At 36.8% G+C, this 9,899-nt stretch overlaps 1 long non-coding RNA gene across 1 annotated transcript; it reads right to left on the bottom strand.

The window, feature by feature from the left end:
• Window positions 1–4,107: 4,107 nt before the first annotated feature.
• LOC131933640 (uncharacterized) lies at window positions 4,108–6,898 on the bottom strand. Its single transcript, XR_009385104.1, has 3 exons — window positions 6,778–6,898; window positions 4,563–4,672; window positions 4,108–4,134 (listed from the first exon to the last, which is right to left on the bottom strand). It is a non-coding gene; the product is annotated as an uncharacterized LOC131933640 (long non-coding RNA).
• Window positions 6,899–9,899: the final 3,001 nt, after the last annotated feature.

Genomic DNA, 9,899 nt, shown 5'->3' with positions numbered 1-9,899 from the left:
CTCACTATGACCCAGGGAAAAGACTTATATTAACATGTGATGCTTCACCAGATGGTGTAGGAGCAGTCTTGTCCCACATGGATGAGAAGGGTGACAGACCCATTGCTTTTGCCAGTAGATCTTTGAACCAGGCTGAGAAAAATTATTCTCAGTTAGATAGGGAAGGCTTAGGCATCATTTTTGGTGTTAAGAAATTTCATAAGTTTCTGTTTGGTAGGAAGTTCACCATCTTTACAGATCATAAACCATTGCTAGGTTTATTTGGAGAAAACAAAACCCTACCTGAGCATGCCTCACCAAGAATTCAAAGATGGGCTATCACACTAACTGCATACAATTATGAATTGAAATACAAACCTGGATCTGAGAATAGTGCAGATAGTCTTAGTAGATTACCTTTAAAAAACCAGAGCCTGAGCTATGTACCAGAAGATGTATTTGTTCTCTTCACTATCATGGATAACTCCAATATAAATGTGAATGATATTAAAAGAGAAACACAAAAAGATGAGTGCTTAATAAAAGTATATGAGTACTGTAAGAATGGTTGGCCTGAAGAGTCAGTGAATGATGACTTAAGGCCATATAAAATAAGAAATTAAAACCCTTTGTGAAGATAATATAAAAGATGGAGAAGATGCAGTCCATTATCAGTCAGAGTTGCCTAAACAAAGTACTTGTAACTTAATAAATGATTATGGTGATATGGCAATTTCAAATGTTTTAAAGAGAATACATTAGTAAGAAGGAATGTGATCATCAAACAACTTTGCTAACATCATTAGCACTTACAGAAACTAAAAGGGTAACATCAAAAGAAAAAAAAGATTTTTGCCATTTAATACTTTCAGATGCCAATTCAAAAATAGTTCCATTAAATCATGACAACTCATGCATTGAAAGAGAATTTGGTGTTAATGACAATGTGTATCTAAGAATTTATGGGAGAAAGGGAAAAATGGATACCAGGTCAAATTGTTCAATGTACAGGACCTGTGTCTTATAAAGTTAAAAATAACTTGTGCAGATAATAAGTGTGAATCTGTCAATCCCACCAAATCTGAACAGTTCACACCAACTCAGTTTGTTCCACAACCAAGTTCTGTTGATATGAGTGAACCAAGTTGTCTGGAGTCAGAAAATGTAAATTCTGGAGTTAATGATTTAAATCCTAGACCTCCTGAGATAGAGAATCCAGATGGTCAGAATCTTGAGTCACCAAATCAAAAACCACTGAGAAGGTCAAACAGGACAATCAAAGTCCCAAATAAGTTAGACCTATGATTTTAAAGGTCAAAAGGACTTTGACATCATTGTTTTGTATCTTGATTATGTTGTGGCATATTGTGCATTGTTTGTAAGGATGTAATCTACCATAGTGTTCATGTTACAATATAATTGGTGATTTTAGGATACTATCAATTGTTCTATTGAGAGATGTGTTATTGTGTTCTAAGGGTAAAGGGATGTAATAGATTGAGATAATTGTGAGGTCAAGGGAACTCACTCTTCTGTATTAGTATTATATTTATATTGTTATCTTGAGTGATGTCCCTTACATGTTGTTATCTATAAATAGTTTTCTCTGGCCACTTCCTTCCTCTCTCTTTGCATCATGGCTGTCTGTAAATAAAGGCTGTTAACACCAATGTGGCTCCTCGTCAATCTACCTCAATGCCCTTTTTTTGGAGGGGGGGGGGGGAGGGGGCCGCACTAACTATAAAAAAGCAGTTCGGGTGCCGAAAACACACCGAGGTCCAAATAATAAAGAATTAAAACATGGATGTTGTTTTTAATTATTTATTTAATATTATTTTATTCAGATATTATTTACTAACACATTGCTACACTAAACATGTAAGCATGTCATTGTATTGGTGGGAATGGTGAAATTATTTTCTGGATGGCAGAACAGCAGAGATTTCTGGCTTTAGATTTGATCTCCCTAATATCAACAGTGACCTGAGATTATCATCGAACAAATTTGTTCTCAAGCTGTTCTTCATGTATTTCATTCTTGAAAATGTTTGACAACACAGGTATATTATTCCAAAAAAATGAAAGGTGCTTTGCTGCAAACATTTTGGCATAAGGAAAGTCTTCCTTTGGCAAAAACTTGTAGCTTGCCTTTACTTTCCAGAAAGTCACCTACTCTCTTTCGTTACTTAAATACTCACAACTTTCACACAACTTAGTTATCTTACTGCTGTTATGCGCCTATATTTTTAATTCGGTAAAAGCATAATATCCGCGTAAGCGACAGCTGATCTTTGCAGGATACACGTACAATTCCTAATTTTTTTTTTACGTTGAGAAGGCCTCGCGGGCCGCAGTTTGGAGACCCCGGAATTCTAAATCAATAAAACGTCAATTCATAATTTGTGATACTGACCGCTAAATAATATCAGATAATAGAAATAGTTTAAAACTGAATTCCCCCCCCCCCCCCCTATCAGTTAATTGGGTTTTAGTTGGGGAAAAAAAAAATCGCACATAAAGACAACTCTGATATAGGCCCTAATAGTTGTATCTTGCTGTTAAAAATGCTCCGGCACAGTGTTCTAACAACAGAACGGAAGAAAAAAAAGTTTAAAACTAATAAAACTGTGGAAGCTTCTGTAGTGAAATGTATACAAATGTAAACGATTTGATCTTTAAAACGGTCTATTGCATACCTTAACCTACTACTAATACTACTATCCACTTCAAAGTGCGTTTTTGTTTTTTAAAAACGCGATTTCTTGAAATCTTATTTATTTACTAAGCATTGTCAACCAGTGTTTCTTCCAGACTTTTTTCTCCCGGGGGGGGGGGGGGGGGGGGGGCGGACACTGTTAAAAGTATATATTTTCTATATAAACTTCATTTCGTTGGGGGGGCGGTTAAAAAATTTCGGGGGGGGGGGGGGCAGAGATGCCTGGAAGAAACTCTGTTGTCAACATTGATTCATTTTATTATAATCTACACAAAGTTTATAATTCGTTTCAAATACTTTTAAAAAATGCACTCGTATTTTGCGACACTGGCTTAAGGCTGGTTACTCTTTTATTGTAATGTGAGTTTACGAATTTTTTATTTTATCTTTCATGACATAACAAACAAAAAATTGCGTGGTAGGCTAATGAAATATCTCACAAAGATATTTTCAAGTCTTTGAAAATGACAAATAAAAAAATAATTGGACAAGTTTTTAACTATTGGTAATCCCTTCTTTTACCAAATTTAAAAATAATTTTTCAGGTTTCGAATAATTCCAAAAAAAAAAGCTCTGTAACTAGTGTAACATTTATGTTACTAACTCCATGCTAGACAAGTTTTTTTAGGGACGGCGTGGCCTAGCAGTAGAGTTTGAATCCGGGTTCAAACCAGTGGAACGTCCCTGAGTCCACCCAGCTCTGATGGGTACCTAACTTACGTTATGGTGCTGACCACACTATCCCTTCATATGCCGAGGTCAATAAATCAGATAACTCTACTTCATCTTGGGCACAAACGGGATTTTAAAAAAGAAGACACGAATTTTATAAACAGCAGCATGAATGCTAGTGAGTAGCAAACAAGATTTTGTGTCAGTTGTGCTCAAAGGTAATCTTGTGTAACTTTAAGATGAAAGCTGATGCATTTTTAAAAGTATTCTACAGGAACACCGTGAGGCCTGTAAGACTGTATAGAGGGGAGGGGGAAACAGGACTTGGTATTGTGAGTCAGTCCAGCCCTGATGAGTTTGTTATTCTTTTTACAGAAACTACAGCTGTTAGGTATCTCCCTATATGCATAGGTCACAGAAACAAACTCTACTTCATCTCCTCTGTATGTCTTGGGCACAATTGGGGGAAAAAACTAGATGATAGAAGTAAAGTGTTATATTACTCTTTTTAGAAACCAGAATTGTAAAATATCTAAAAAGTATATTATTATTCGTTACTTTGAACGTATAAGCTGAAAAACTAAGACCATGTTGTTATTTTTAACAGCAGTTGTTTATTGTTAAGAAAATAAAGATGTAGCTATTTTAAGAGCTTCTGAAATCATGTCAAAAACAAAATGCTGAAGGCCATTGCAACACAACAAACAGCAACATATGGACTTTTTCTTTCTCCAATTCTTGCAAACTTCCAAAATGTTCCTAAAAACCTGAAAATAATAAATCATGTTTTAAAATATACATTACTACAACGAGTAAGGAAGTTTTCCACAGAGCTGGCTTAAAATTGGAGATATTAAAACTAAATTTAAGGTGCCAGATTTTGCAAGAATTGAAGAACAGTTTTCTGATATAGGCCTACTGTACATTATAAAATATCAATAAAAGCCTTGAAGATAATCAATATTAAAATTAAATTTTATTAAATGGAGGTTAAATTCTTGGTGCCTCTCAATCTAAAAATTAATAACAAAAAAAGTTTTAAAATTCAGTTCCACACTCCATAGAAGTTTTGATGGCCAGCATAACTAATTGTGCCCAATTAATTATAACACTAGTCTGTGGGGGAAAACCCGTTGAAATGAATTAACCTATGTTTTAGTTTAAACACATTTCATATAAAGCCTACTGAACTCACCCAGTTTTACTTCTGTCGATTACACTTGGTACAATAGCTCTCAGATATGTACAAGTGCATATCAATAGTAAGACTACAGTGAGCAAGCTTTGAAAGTTGAATATGGCAGACTAAAAGAAAACAAAGTTTTAGGTTAGGGTATGTATTGGTACTTCTAGCTACTAGCACTGAGTTAAATTTGCTAGTGTTGCTAAGAATAAGATACTAAGAGCAATAAATAATGAAGTTGGGTAATGGGTTAATAGAATATTAAATTTTGGCTTGATAAATGAAGACTTCCTCTTACTCAAGCGTCCTATAATTAATACCTTCAACACAGCACAACATCAGGATCTAAATTAAAAGTTCATCCTTTACCCATTCAATAAATGACCAGTTTGATTGGATCATTATATATTTATATAAGTGATTTGGCACTCCGGGCTATGATGTGAGCACTATGGCGTCTACCACAGTTTTAAGGAGCACCCTACAATATTGACATAGTGGCATTCGACGATTAAACAGAGCCAGGGGCCCCTCTAAGCCCCTGACACCTTGTCACCTCACTATTACGGAGAGTGATTAACATACACTCAAGGCTTTCTTACAGCACACTACAATTACAATGGCGTGCTGGGCGGTAGTGTAGGTACACACCCATGCCCCGATAAATATGGTCCAGGTGCAGACATTGTTTACATTTAAATAACTCAGTTTTAGAAAACAAGGTCACACGTCTAAGAATAAAGGATTGGTAACGCATTGATGAAAACTTTCTAATATATTTTGTCAGACCCCGCGGCAATGCACTGGGACAGGCATGCTAGTACATATATAAATAAAAGTATGTGTGTTTGTGTCTTCTATGCAAATAATAAACCTTCCATCTGATTGAAATGAAACTTCGGAGGGCGGCGCACCTACAGGATGCAATTTTTCTCTGTAATACAATAGATAAAAATAAAAGTCAGATGTTGTTTGGTGCCCAAGTGGCTATCTTAGCACTGCATACTGCATAGGGGTCAGGGGTACTACTTGGTTCAACGGTAGAACCAGATGCATCCGCTGGCATCCTGGGCTCCCCTGTGAGCACTGATGCACAACATTTGTTTTAAAAAAGGCTAAACACTAAGGTCACTCGGGCTACAATAATTATTGACTATATCAAATGAGGTGCATCCTCCGGCGCCCAGGCAGGGCCCAGTTTGACTCCCCCATGAGCACTATAACCAATGTTTGTTTTAAATTTAGAGAGTGCAATAGTCTTGTCAACAACATGATGGAAGGATTCTCGTCAACTCACTAGCCTCCATTAGTTAACTAACATTTTTCTACATTAACAACACGACACAGAAAGATCTATATTCAATATTCAGTAATCAGTATCGGGTACCGTCTCCCATCAGCATCATAATTTATTGGACAGTGGTATGAAACACATGTCATACTCTAAATTTAAAAAAAACAACTATGGTCCATGCCATATGTTATTATGTATGTTTAATTAGGTAAAACCTTAGCTTAGCGTCGGTTATTATTCCGGAATGGTATAGCAGTAAAAAACAGGAAAACAATGGCAAAGTCTGTCATACAGTTCCAGAATCCACCAGAAGTACTGAAAACCATACTTTATTTGGCATCATCTTTTATTTTTTAATACAGAACATTTAAAATTTGGTTAGATTTATTTTAATTGCGTGTTAAATACTGCTTTTCTAATCATTTTTTAAAGGCTAGTTATTTTAAAGTGTTTCAGATAAATATTTCTGCTACTAAACATTGTTTAAGTTTAACAGGGTTCGTTCTACACTGTGACTGTGGTATGACGTTTTTCGCTGGATCGCAGAAGAAACCCGATTTCTCAGTTACTACGTCATTGAGGGGAGGGATGGGGGGTGATAGACATGTCTTTTTCTATTGTTGTTGCGTGGCTGACAGTGTAAATGTGTTACAAGTATTAGATTCTACTTACTAGATCTACTTTACTAGACTAGATCTAGTACTTCACTTAGGTCTTAGCGGCTGACTTAGCCCTACCTACTACCTACAGCATGCATACACTACTAAATCTACTACTCTAGAGTGAGTCTAGTCTAGAGTCTAGACTCTACTACTCACTACTACAATCGACTTTAACTTTATATTTCAATGGTCAAATTGTCAAATAAACCATGGCTTACCGAAACTCAACAAACATTACCCAATAATTTCCGACGCTAAACTAAGGTTTTACCTTTAATTATTATCATTAATATAATCACATCGGTTTATTTACCATCCTTTACAATTTACACTCTGAACTTTCAATAAACCTGTATTTTAAAGTCATATTAGGGCAGTCTAAACACCGAGGAAATTATCAATGTACAAAAAAACTGCGTGTTCTTTTGCGAAAGTCCTGAAATAATGACGGCAGTAACAATATTTTAACTTATTATCTTTTAGGCAGGGCAGACCACTTGCATGACTGTGGTGACCTTTTTCAAATTCGCAGGGCTGGCGCCCCGGTAGGGCACGATTTCTTTTTTCTCTACATACGGTATATAAAAATATAAGTCGATTATGGTTTGGTTTGTCACCATTCATCCGATCGCCATGAAAGTTTAGGGAGTTGATGAATACTCTCGAGAATGTTTCTGGGGGGGGGGGGGGGGGGAGAGGGGGGATTTAATTTTGCACTGGCACCCCGGCAGGATGCGATTTGGCGACTACGTTCGTTCTAAACAGTATGATAGACAATGGATAAGATGGGGCGCTACAGTCGCTTACTAAATTGAATCAGGCGTGTCCACCGGCGACCTGGTAGGGTGCGAGTTGGCTGCGAACACAAATTTTAGTTTCGGCCCCCAAAGGCTCACACGGGCCGCTGAGGGCCTTGTTAAATATTTTTTTTTAATAATCAGAAAAATGAACCAAGGTTATATTATTAACTGGGTTGTTTCCTTTTATCCGTAAAAAAAGTTTTTAAAAAAATCGATATTTAAAAAAGTATTGATTTAAAAAAAAATCTATAGCCATTCCTTCATTCAGTGCCCTAGAGCTGAACCATATCATTATCAAAAACTTATTAAAATTTGAGACCTTGGGATAATATGGGTAAATAATGAGCGTGCTGGACCCATTCGTGGACCCATTCGTGGCACCAGCAGGTAAAAAATAATACAGTGAGGTAATGTTCAAGCTGAAAGGATTAATTTTTTGTAATACTTAATGTAAATGTAGGTATTTCTTGCAGACATGACGACACACGTGAGAATAACAATATATTGAGTATAATATGCAAATTATTTAAATGTTAGCACTATGCCCAGACCTTTAATTTTCCTAGTATATTTCATTGTAGCCTATATGATGGACTTAACGGATGTCTCACAAAGCAATATAAATGTCACTGATTTTTAATAGCAAAGACTCTCCACTAGATTATTAAATTGCGTTCTTTGCTGTTAGCGAAGAGGTTGTTGAAATAGGACAAGAAATACTCTCACACTGACTTAAATCTAAGCACATTTTATAGAAATTTTATTAATAACGATTAAATAATAATATCAGTAGCAAGTTATACTTAACCGACCATATCTAGACTATATACATTCATATTTCTAAATCTTAGCAAGATCATTAATAGAAGTATTTAAAAAAAAAATACTTACAACAGTATTAATATGGCAATCCTCGATTAAAAGTTGTGATATTTAAGCTAAATCATTCTCCCATGGAGAATTAAAATGTTCCTTCATTGTTTGGGCGACTGGTAAAGGTGGAGGAAGAAATACGAGCTTCTTGGCTTTGAGCAACATTTCATCATCATCATCATCATCACTCCTTTATGGCCCCTGGGGAGCAAAGGGCTGCAACCACACATATCCAGCGGACTCGGTTTTGGGCTGCTCCTCTAATCTGTGCCCATGAGAGCCCAGATGTTTTTGCCTCTTCCTCAACCGTTCTCTTCCATGTTTTCTTTGGCCGGCCCACCCGGTCATGGGGTAAAACTAATCCTGTGAGCTCATTGCTAAGTGGCGCCATTTTTCTTTCAACCCTATTAAATGCACTTCTTCCTGGTGCATTGGTAGCAATGAACAAACCATCATAGTTCTGATTGAGAAAGTGGTGTACCGCAACTTTGATCACATTTTGATACCTAGGATTTTCGTCTGGGCCACCATCAACCGTCAACACTAATATTGGTTTAACAATTTGATCCACACCACTCTTTGTGATATCATCAAATTCATGTAAAGTAAGTAATTTTTCAAAATCAAGTCCATGACTAAGGGCTGTGGATAAGGAATGTTTACCAGATCTGATTGATATATATGTTGGGTCGGAGTATCCAACAGCTTCTCGATTTCCCAAGGTGTTGGGCTGAATTTTTATCCCGGCATAAACTGAAGAGATCAGCTTATGTTCAGCAGCCACAACCCAGTCATGGTCAGGCAAGCTCACCCTGTATTCTATGTGCCTGAGCAATGGACTCTGTTTTTTAGCTGCTGTCAACCCAAGCGGAACGCGGGCCTTGTCATCTTGACTTATAAAGCATACCTCATTCGGTCCATGCATGGAAGCTAACTCTTCTAGGTGATGCAGTGTTGCCGCTGTAAGCAAGCGATCAATGTGATTTGCATGGCAACCCTTTTTTTTTTTCGCTCTTATCAGTTTTACTGGGACTGTCGATACATGTCGTTGCCCTTGATGAGAAGAAGTACGTCTTGGCAACAGTCGAAGGCACAGCCCACTTCTACTAATTATAAACCCATCCTGTTTTAACTGATCAGTTAGCTGATCTAATGTTTTAATAGTCCTGTAGACTTCGTTCTGCCTCCTCTCGTGTGATGCTGATCCATGCATAGCAATGTTTATGATCAGTGGCGGATTAAGGGGGGTGCTGAGGGGGCTGCAGCCAGGGGCCCCCGATTTTTAGGGGCCCCCTAATTTCCCTTTTCAATCATAGTCATAGTAAATTTCCATTTAAAGTGATTTTTAAAACTTTTTTTTACTATAAAAGCCAATGTTTTAATATTTAATCACAAGTTTATTTCAATGTGTGATCAAAATATCAAACTCGAGCACACACTTTAGTATAAATACCAGCGCGGACAGCGTTTGCTTATGACAATAAATTGGGTTAACTTTAGAGTTACAAACAGCGGTCGAATTCTGACACATAAATGACATGAATCGGGTGTGAACACTCTATGATTTAAACTTTTAAAAACATTTATGGGCCTTTACTTTTAGTGAACGTTAATATCGGGTTTACAGGCCAGGGATGACGTTCTTTAAATGGACGCCTGTGGAAATCCAACTTTTTGTTGACCTCATAAATGGATGACACCTAAGAGGATGGAGGTGTGG

The sequence above is a fragment of the Physella acuta genome, unplaced genomic scaffold (genome assembly GCF_028476545.2).
Source record: "Physella acuta isolate Inbredline_101_S28 unplaced genomic scaffold, ASM2847654v3 ptg002593l, whole genome shotgun sequence".
Taxonomy (NCBI): domain Eukaryota; kingdom Metazoa; phylum Mollusca; class Gastropoda; family Physidae; genus Physella; species Physella acuta.
The sequence above is the reverse complement of the archived record's forward strand: the minus strand, read 5'-3'. Positions and strand labels throughout refer to the sequence as shown.